The 11,331-nt window shown below is 35.1% G+C and overlaps 2 non-coding genes across 2 annotated transcripts; one reads left to right on the forward strand and one right to left on the reverse strand.

Annotated features, from left to right (window-relative positions):
* Positions 1 to 281: 281 nt before the first annotated feature.
* Positions 282 to 491, reverse strand: LOC131857229 (small nucleolar RNA U3). The gene has a single exon (XR_009358618.1). It is a non-coding gene; the product is annotated as a small nucleolar RNA U3 (small nucleolar RNA).
* A 3,526-nt stretch (positions 492 to 4,017) lies between these two features.
* On the forward strand, positions 4,018 to 4,091 carry TRNAV-AAC (transfer RNA valine (anticodon AAC)). Its single transcript has one exon. It is a non-coding gene; the product is annotated as a tRNA-Val (tRNA).
* The last annotated feature ends 7,240 nt before the right edge of the window (positions 4,092 to 11,331 follow it).

Below are 11,331 nucleotides of genomic sequence, written 5' to 3' on the forward strand. Positions count from 1 at the left end.
AGAATTGTCCGCCGGGAAACTTTTCGGGCGCAACAAAAGAGAGAGAGCTACAAAATGAGCTTGTTCGAAAAGCTTTGGAGACGTGCCAGCAAATGCAAATGGCAGATTTAAAGCCGTGCTCTGCAACCTTTCCTACCATCCTGCCTGTGCCAAATGGAAACCGGCCAACGAAAAACTCCGGCGTGAGACAATTCTGGTGGGGAGCTTCCCCACAGGTGCTAATTAGTTTTAACAGTTTTCCTATCCGTTAGCTGTTACGGAATGCGAGCCAAAAGGGTTGGAATCTGTCAGAACGCTCCAAGGCCTTCACTGCTTGCTAGGATATAGCAGGCAGGACGTTCATCGGGAGACGAGCTGTTAACAGCAGCCTCAGTATTCGCGCTCTGGCCTCAGAGCCTTTATTCATCTTCCAGATTTGTGTGCTTGTCTGAGTTTGATACGCAGACCAAGTTGTACAACCTTCAGAACAGATCCTGTTCAAGTAAGGTCGTACTGAACGTCTCCGTGCCCTTGGATTATAAATGATTTGGGTCTAAATTGCGTTATAAATGTGGGATATTACACACAGGGGGTCGGTTTCCCTTTGATATACGCCGATAGCACAGCAAGCAGTGAGGAGGACAGAAACTTGGTCTAATGGAACGCCCAGACTGCAGTGATTGTTGAAATTTTCACGTGAATGAAAATGGTGAGTTTTGAGCCAAATTCCTCAACCTTTACCGGCATCCTCCCAGCTTGTGCATTACGGAAATTTGGCTCTAAATTGTCTTCCCCTCCTGCAATATGATCTTCTCCGACTGAAAATGACTTCAATGGTGATTGTACTATTCCTCTAACAACATGAAAATGAAATCGAGAAATAAGAAGCTTCTTTAAGGGTTCTAAGTTGGGTTACAAGGCTTTGAAGGCTAGTTTTAGATGTTTAAGTAGCATCTCATGGATGCTAGGGGGTCAATCTTCAAGAAGCATGCCATAAACATCTCAACTTGTGTCTCCCTATATTTCCCCATTATGTTTTCTATGTTTGTGGGCATTTAGTATCCATACTCACAACCCTCAAATGAGATGCGTCTTAGGCCATCTAATGTACAATTAAGATTTTGTTCAAAAACTTTCAAAGGCATATTTCAAATTATCGATTATGGTGATTGTTGTCCCAATCTAAAATTTGATTGTCTTGCATGAAACTCTTTTGTCATAAAAATCAACCATTTATGTGTCAAAATTAAAGTTAGGAATATTCATTTTCAATCAAATTATAGGTTGTGTCAAAGTCCAAGTTTTCAAATTATCTAACTATTGTGGTTTGTCCATTATTTTTAAATATAAAAATTAATTTTTAATTAAAAAATAAAAAATATTAATTATGAAGTATGTTATTTTAAAATTAATAATTGAAATTGTTAAAAATCAAAAACCCAATTAAGGAGTATGTCTTAATGATGGTAGGGTGGCAATGGTAATGTCAACTTGAATTTGAGGTAATTTGCCAAGGATATATCAAAATGAGTATTAATGTAGGTTTTGGAAGCCATGAAGAATAATCATTCAACTACTTGATAAAGATTGGGTTGACATGGGTTTGTTTGGATCAATGAAAACCATTAAAATTAATAATTGATATTGTTAAAATTAAATGCCCAATGGAGAGGTGTGTCTTAATGATGGTAGGGTGGTATTAGTAATGTCAACAAATTCAAGGTAATTTTCCAAGGACAATCCTTATTGATCCTCACAACATATATCAAAATAAGTATTAATGTAGGTTTTGAGAGGCATGAAGAATAATCATTCAACTACTTGATAATGGTTGGACAGATAGATGAAGCAAGAGCGAGTGAGAGAGAAGGGTGGTAAAGAGATATAGATAGGGGATAGAGATCGAGAGGAAGATTGAGAGAGAGAGAGAGAGAGAGAGAGAGAGAGAGAGAGAGAGAGAGAGAGAGAGAGAGAGAGAGAGTTGACGATTTCGAATGTAGATTCTTCGTTAATTTGGTATAAGGAGTTACAAATAATGAGGATGAGAATAGATGCATAAGAGTAGTTCAAGGTTAGTTGGCTAGGAGGATGTTTGAGCTCACATTGGCCATTAATGAAGTGACAAAATGGTGAAATGTTGGCACAACAACCATTCTCCCTAGTAATTCTTTCTTATACATATGATCCTTAAAATATGGATGTAAAGGTTTGTGAAAAGAGAAAAACAATAGGCGAAGGAGTTCCATTAAGAGTGACAAGAGCTACTCCTCAAAGGAGTAGAAAATAGACAATACATGAAATAAACTAAACTAAAATAAAAAGACTTCTTTAAGAAAATAGACATGAAATTAAATAATAGAAAACGAGTGGCTCGTACACACCATCTAAAATATGTAAATAAAAAAAGGGTAGAATCCCATAAGCATCCACCACTTCCCAAAATAGGATGCAATGTAAGGTGTAGATTCATTCCTGTTGAAATGTGGCGACTGATTAGCAAAGCACTGTACACTTAGCACGTATCTTTGTCGGGGTCTAGGGCCAGGCCGGGCCCTGGGTAGGGGTTCGGGGGCGAGAGCCCTCGAGAAAAAATTTTTTGGGTATTTTTTTTGTTGATGAAAACCGACATTGTAATAAAACCCTAAAAAGTCCGACTTTGTTTTTGCCCTAAAAACGCATGTTATAAGCGGCTGGGATGCTTAAGGCATTGTAAGGTTGATGTATTGTTTTTGCTGGATAATAAGAAAGATTGGACGACTATGTATGGTGGACGTAACCCATTCTAGGTGAACCACGTTAAATCTCTGTGTTATTTGTGTCCTGTTTTATTTCTTTATCTTTTGTATTTAAATCTACATATAATTGTTAGTTCATATTTGCTTCGGATCTGCTTGAAACCCTAACAATTCCTGAGGGCTTGGACTCAATCTTATAAATTAATTTGCTCCATAATGCTCAAACCATCTCTTAAAATCACTTTTCTTAAAATTTTAATTGTGTCTCTAATGTTTATATAGTCTATAAACGAATTTGGAGGTAAATGCAAACCATTCGATGTATACTAAATCCAAGGGGAAAAAAATGAGTGCATAGTCGCCATCCAAAAAGTTCTTAAATATGATAACGCTCCATGCAACTACTTAGCTAATTTTATTTAACAACCATTACTCAAAAAATTTAGGACCCTTCTTGGTAACTAGTAGTTCTATGATTTTTAAAATTTTATTTTACTTGTTTTAAATAATTTTGAAAATGTATTTTTTTAACCATATAAATTAAAAAGAAAACAAAATAAAATTTTCTCACCTTTTTTTAATAATTTCTTATGCTTGTGAACTTAACTTCCTATTGAAAAAGAAAATGAAGATGGTGCAATTACTCACTCGGAGCCTATTCCCAATGGCTAGGACATACATGATGTATGGAGAAACTCACACCACCTCCTTGTACGTTAGCTCTTCCTCCTTAGTACTGGAGCATCAGCAACACAACATCATTCTCCTAGTGAATTTATCTTCTCTCTCTTTCTTCGGAAGTGTCTGCGTTCGTGATCCTGGCAGGGTTAGGAGCATTGCTCCAACATTTATAAAGGATTTGTTTATTGTTTTTCTCTTTGAATTTGTCATTTAAAATTTGACTTTACACTTTAGAACGAGATTTTTTATATATGTATAATATAAATCTTTATACAAAGTAAAATATAAGACAATCACAAAAAAATATTAAAAAATATTTTATAATATATTTTTCATTGAATGACCATCACATAATTTCAACCCTATAGTTATCCACATGAGAAATTTAAATATTATTATAAAACAAAAATTTAAAGTATTCTACATTTAATTGAGAATTAAAGAGACGCTAAAAATTAAACCACTAAACGGGTGCTCTAACTAACTGAGCTATCGGAGCCAGATATGCTCTCAAATTACAATTTATATTTGACTATTTATATTCATACAAACAATGAGACATTAATCGCATTGTTATTATTTAGTACAATATATAAGTAAATGCACATGCATATTGTCAATTGGTGCCGTGGTGTAGTTGGTTATCACGTCAGTCTAACACACTGAAGGTCTCCGGTTCAAGTCCGGGCGGCGCCATTTTTTTTTACTACGTATTTGCTCTTCTAGGACATAATTTCATGTTCCTAATATATTTTCTTAAAACTTTTTAGTACTCTAAAATAATAGTTCAATCTTTCGTGATAAACACTTAATTTTCATGTCAATGTCTATCATTTGCATAGTTTTATGCATATTTCTTTATTACTATTTTTTTAAGTGTAAAATTTTTATATATATTAAATATTTTTTTAGCACTTATTAAATAACATTTTAATGTTTTTTTCTTAAACATTTCAATTATAATTAGTAATTATAAGTAGTGAATAATCATTGTAATTTTAAAGTTAGTAGAACTTTTACTCTCTTTCAATATATAATATATATTTTTTTAATCTTTTATTTTTCATAAAAATATTTTGGAATTAAAATATAGAATTTTTAGCTCTAAATGTCCTTTTATTAATGATATACACATGCACCTTTGAAATGAGCTCAAACAAATAAATTAGCAAAACAAGACTATCCAAAGATCAAATAAAAGATAGAAAGTCTTCTTAGGGAAAACAAATAAATATAACCAAAAACAATGCAAGCTAAGAATAAGAAAAAATTACAATTATGCCTTCACCAATAGTTTTCGATAAGCTCCAATGTAGATATATGAGTGCTCCTTGTAATCACATCACTATTTTGACAACATTGATTAGGTCATAAAAATGGTAGCATAGCGTCAGCATGAAATTGTGTTGTTAAAAGGGGGAAGGCCTCTCATTAAATAGATTTCCCAAAACAAAACAAAAAAGATGGTGAAGATGCAAAGTTTGATGGAGGCCTAGGATTAAGGTCACATGGATTGAAGTCCTAGCATTGTGACAGTGTCAAAAGGGAGAGGAAGATCTAAGATCAAAGGATGCGATTTCATCAAGGTGTAGGACTAGATGTGCTCCCACATGGGTGAGCATGCTTACCCTTTTCATGAATATAGTCCAAGATCCTAGAAGACCTATGAGAAATGGAATAAAAATAAACACGATCTTGTTTTCCATATACACAATGTTCTCAAAAACCAAACTTGAGATTACAATCATCAAAGCTTTTATTTTTTAGGGCTCTAAGATGCTTCTTACCAATGTGACTAAGTATTTGGTGTCACAACATTGTTTTCTTTGTAGGAAGCTTCATCTCCAAGGAATGTGCACCCTTAGGTACCCAAAATGCATGATTGTTCGATGTTGCTACTACAAACTTCTTTTCAGATCGATTCAATGATGAAGATGAAGAATCTTAGAAGAACTATTGCATTGTACTAGGGATAACTTTAAGAAACCCACCCTAAAAATGGATTCAAAACCTTACTGAATATTTATTTTTTTGTTAAAACTATAAATTTCTATTAGTGAATCCTCCTTTTGAAAAAAAAAATTAATTTTATTGATATTTTTTACATCACTAAAATTCATAGAAAATATTAAAAAAATTTGACAAATAATGAGAAATGCATTAATTACCATTGAAAATCTTTTCATTTAAAAAATTAAATTCCTATAGAGAAGTAGGATCCTAAGGGTGGAAAAAATTGATGGGCAACTTAAGAGGTAGACTCTATAATATTTAGTAGTTGCTATTGATTTAAAATATAATTTAATGATCTTTGTTGTATTCAACAAGGTAAAATGTGCCCACATTTGTAATGCACATGGGCCCTAAAATTGATTTTAGACTATTGATCTCCATTGAGGTCAATGATCTAAAAATAATTTCAAGCCCCATGAGCACTACAAATCAAGGGTACATTTTACCTCATGGAATACAACAAAGTTCATTAAATTATATTTTAAATCAATGGTAGAAATTAAAAATTGGTGATATAGTCTTAAAGTAACTAATTATTAGGATCTATTATTGGTAAATTAATTTAAATGTCTAGACAATAACTTAAAAATTTAGGCAAATTTGATCTAATCATCTATCAAATATTGTGGCAAATTTTTTAGTTAAAAAGTTTATTAAAATAAAACACTTTGTCGATTTAAATAAGAATAAAATAAAATTCTATAAAAATGTGGTAATTCAATTCACCAAGACAACTTGAACTATTAGCCAAATTATGATTCCTAAATTTTAACCATTTGTCAATTGGCAAACATTAGCCACTTAAAAGATCATTGCAATGTATCGTGCAGTCTACAACTTGTACAAGGTGCCAAACTAAATACACTTAGCCAATGCCATAAATCTTCTTGTCATCTAAGATCCTCCATTTGAGAAAGACAACCCACACACATGAATCATTCAATTTACTCACTAAGAGTAGGTTCCATGCCAAACTTGAGATATGCAAGCTGAAACCATCAATCCCCTTCACCCTACCATTAGAGAATCTAATATTGACTCTTCCACAACCAACATTCATCAAATAAGAGTCATCACACAGATACACCTTCCCACTGTCACATTCTTCATACTTTGTAAACCAAACCCTATGTGTGGTCATGTGGAAGGAACCACTTGAGTCTATCAACCACATATCTTCCAATGAATGTGTTGCCAAGGCTATGACAAAGGCATCTACATCATCTTGAGAGGATTTATTAGAGGACTAGAATAAAAGAAATTATATTTACTTGTTTTTTCTGCTTATCTTGCACTCTTTCCAAAAATGACCAATTTTATCATAGTTCCAACACTTCACCTTGGACTTAATAGGATTGCAAGGACATCCTTATTCATCTCAAATATTTCCTCCACATCTCTTTAAACAACAACAATGTGACCACCTCATCCATCTTTAACATGTTGGTAGTACGTCCAATAGCCATCACTAGGTGATTTCGTGAGTCTAGTAAAGAACACAACATAAGCATGAAATGACCCTTATCTCCTATTTTGTCACCAATAGAACACAACTAGGCTAGATGCATATTTTATGCATTTAGGTGATTTACAATAGACCCTTCATCTTTGATCTTCAAAGAATAAATTTTTAAAATAGACCCTTGATCTTCGATCTTCAAAGAATAAAATTTCTTTTGTAGAAATGACTTGTTTACCAAGTTTTTAACTTGATAATGTCTCCAATTTTCTTGCAAAATTTTTTAGTAGACCTCTCTTCATAGGGCACTAAATTAGCCAAGCAGAGTCTTATTAGACCCTTAGCCTTCTAATCCACTAGATCTCAATATTATTAATTCATGTTGGTAGATTTCGTATTGGATATTGTACCTCATAATTCTCTATCCATGAACGTTGAAATGTGTTGCTAAGGAACCTCAAAGAAAACAAGCCAAAAATACCTAGAATAATTTTTTTTAAACATTCTAGATAAATTTAACATCTATGCTAAAGTTATGACACCACATGTCGTAGTTACACAATGACGTACACAATTGTTGTAAGGGAGACAATGAAACATAGAAACATCTATGCAAGACCACACCATTGCACAAGCAAGGTGACCACAGTAGAAGACTAACAATGAAACCACTCGCCATGTGAAATGGTAGAAGAGAGGATAAAGACAACTTCTTGATGGAAATCAACACATACCACAATTGCACCCTCTCATGGAAACGACAAGATGGGATGAAGGATTCATCAACTTCCAATCCAAATTTGGAAATACTAAGCATCTTGAGCCCACACACTAATGACACTTCTAGGAGTCCACTAGATCAACTGCAACCATATAATATCCTGTCACAAATTAGTAATGCATAACCAAAAGATTGAAGTCCCTAAACACTGATTGACTAGAGAGAAAGGCTCAAGACATATAAAAACAAGATCAACCAAGGTTTATGACTCTTACAAGACAACACAAAAAGCTACAAGACTTCTCTCAACAAGCTATGCTTTCTCCTCGGTCCTAAGTGCAATGATTGGTCTTTGACAAACACAAATACGCATATCGATTTAATTGATACCACTAAAATGTTGAGAATGAGTGTCTCAAACTTACTGGTTGAAATCTCAATCAAATGGCGTTTTGGGTTTCTACAATGATCAGTTTGGTGTGGAAAACTTTTGTGTTGTCGACCAACTCCAAAGGTGACTGAATTCTTTTTGTGTTGTATACACAATTGGAGATGCAGTGAGTTTGATAAGACTTATAAAGGTCTTGACAACATCGAGCATTGAAGTATGATTAGTGTCGGGCAAAAGTGTTATCGTGAGAACTTAAGTTTTTGGTAACCAAAGTCACTTTCTATCTGATGATATCTATCCGATAAGACTGTTTAATATCAGGAAAAAGTATTATCGGTAGAAGTTAAGCTTTCGGAAAAGCCATTTTAATGTTGATGCTCGATTCTATGTTGATAAGCCAATATGAGACTTGTGTGGGACCCATGGACACAACACTATCAAAGATCAGAGATCGGGTGAAACAAAGCTCAATGAGAACTAATGTTCTACACTTCCATCGGGTGGCGATATGCCAATAAGCTTTGAGATGGTGTTGGTGGGGACCACATCTGACTTGGTTTCACCTCTTGAGTTGGAAGATGGTGGTTGATCTGAGTTGGAACATTTGTCGATAGAATTTGGGATTCAATGGGACCACATTTGACTGATTGTTTCATGTTGAATTGGATGTCGATAATTGGTTTGAGCTGAAGTTTGTTTTTGACAATTGAAAAGTTTGACGGTTGGAGTCATGAGGAAATTGAATCAAACCATTTTTCTTGACAGAGGTATACATGTCTAAGGAAAGAGTTGCAGAGTAGTTGGAAGCAAATCAAAGAGAGCATGTTTCTTGATTGATTAGGTTGTAATTCTGTTGAATTGAAGACAATCCATGTGTGTGGTTTGTGGGTCAAATTATGTTTGTAGGTTTAGTGCTACCAGAACAAAGACTATGAATATACACCTAAGAGTATAATTTGTAACCTGTATGTAATTGTCTTATTACTGTAATACAAGAGATATTGCTTTGGTGGTGGGTTTTTTTCCCATAAGGGTTTTCCCGTGTAAATTTAGTGTTTTCTTTATGTGTGAATCTTGTTTTGTTCTGATTTGTTATTCTTGAAATGTGCATCTTAATGACTATAATCTGAAATTGAAAGTCGCCTTTTCTTCTCTGCTCTTCAAATTTAACATTGTGGAAGGCATGTTCGCGTTGTGCTTTCCTTACAAGTGGTATCAGAGCCTGGCCAATTGTGTTATCCTTATGGGTAGGATGAGTTTTTTTTTGTTAATTTTGTTGTGGGATTTTTGCAGAGTACTATTGATTGGAGATTAAGATGACGAGCATATAAGGAAGAGTAGACATTAAGAAGTTCAATGGTAGCAACTACAAGTTATGGAAACTCAAGATGGAACACCTGTTGGTGGACAAACCTTTTGGTTGTAGTGTTTGGGTCTAAACCCTCGGGCATGAAACAAGAGGATTGCAATCTTGTAGATAGGAAAGCCAAAAGGCTGATTAGACTCTATCTTGTAGATTCTATTCTTCTAAATGTTCATGAGGAGAAGACAACAACTACTCTATGGAAGAAGATTGGCAATATTTATCAAGGAAAGTCTCTGGTAAATAAGTTATTCTTGAGGAAAAATTTGTACTCCTTGAGATGAATAAAGGTACACCTGTAGCAGACCACCTAAATGCTTTCAACATAATTTTTGCATAGTTATCTTCTATGGGTGTAATAATTAGTGACGAGGATCATTGTATGCTTTTCTTGTGTTCCTTGTCGAACACGTGGGATCATCTGGTCATGGCCATTAGAAGTACAACAACCACTTTCAAAATGGAAGATGTGGTTACTTCGTTGTTGTCAAAGGAAGCATGAAGGAAATATTTTGAGATGGTCAAGGATGCTCTGACTGTGTGGGGCAGATCAAAGGAAAAAGGTAAGTGGAAGGACAAGAAGTCCAAATCCAAGTCACAGGGGAGATCAAAGTCTCCAGGAAAGAAGTCCAAGGTGATATGTTGGAATTGTGGGTAGATTGGCCATATCCAAAAGGATTGTGTGGAGAAGGAGAAGAAGAACACTTCTGACACTAAGTCTTCTCAAAGTGATGCTAGTTCCTACAGTGATGCCTTGGCAACATGACATCTCAATAGAGGTGAGTCTTGGTATTGAGTATTTTGGTCATTTGCTTGGAGAGCTTCATGATGCTGTAGTGTTGCATTTTGGAGCTTAGCATGGATTGATCATGGAGGTGCTCTGGAATATCAAGAGATTTGTGGATATGTTGAAGAGCTATTTTCTAGGTCTCATTCCTTTGGGGTGTTACTAGATGAGATAGTTGCAGTTCTGCATGCATGCTTTGTGCATGGTGAGGGGAGGTGATATGATTTCTCTACATGAGGATGTTGATAGTGATTAGTCACTCGACATTTCTATGGTGGTGCTTGATGGATTCCTAGACTATGGTACTCAATGTGGACATGATTGGAAAATCAGATCTGTGCTTGATCTAGTGCTTAAGTCATGTTGTCTGCAGGAGACATGTTGTCTGTATGAATATTCTCCTAGAGATCTCATTTTGCATGTAGCTAATGTGATGGTGAGTTTGCATGTAGCTGATTAGATCTGTGAGTTATGTAGTTGTGTGGGATGAACACCTATTCAGTTGCAGTGGGATAACTCAAATGTGGATTGCCTATATCCATGAGGTTTGATTCAGTGCTTATGCTGACTTGTTAGCTGGCATTGTCTACGGTCACTTGTGCATTGGTGTGGTTGCTTTGAGATAAGAGGATGGATGATAAGTGAGTACCTAGATAGTCAGTTATGGGGTCATGTAGCATGGTGTATTTCCTTGTTTTGGAGATCTTGGTATCACTTGATGTGACTAGCAGTACACTTGTGTGTAGACCTAGAATATTTTCAGATTTGGGAGATGGTGTGTCATGATGTTTGGAGAGCTCGGTTCCATAGATCAATGGGAGCTTTAGCAATGCCTACTTATTCACCATTGGATGGTGGATGATCTTCTTAGTGTGTAGATGTTTAGAGGACACCTTAGATCATGTTTTTGAAGAAGGGTTTTTCACATTTGTTGGTACACTTGTAGGAGATGGTGATCTTCTTGATATGTTGACATCTTGAGGGCTCAAGTAGTCCTTGATTGAGGTGTTGGTTATGCTTGACAGGTGATGTTGGTTTAGAGTATGTTGGTATTATGTCATGGTACACTCTTGATACTAGTTTAGAGTTTGGCATGATACATTGCTCTCGAGACCATGGTATGTTCACCTAGAGCATGTGATCTCCTAAGAGGGGATGGTAAGATCACGATGTCATGGGGTTACTGATTTTGAAGATTAGAG

The sequence above is a fragment of the Cryptomeria japonica genome, chromosome 7 (assembly GCF_030272615.1).
Source record: "Cryptomeria japonica chromosome 7, Sugi_1.0, whole genome shotgun sequence".
NCBI lineage: Eukaryota > Viridiplantae > Streptophyta > Pinopsida > Cupressales > Cupressaceae > Cryptomeria > Cryptomeria japonica.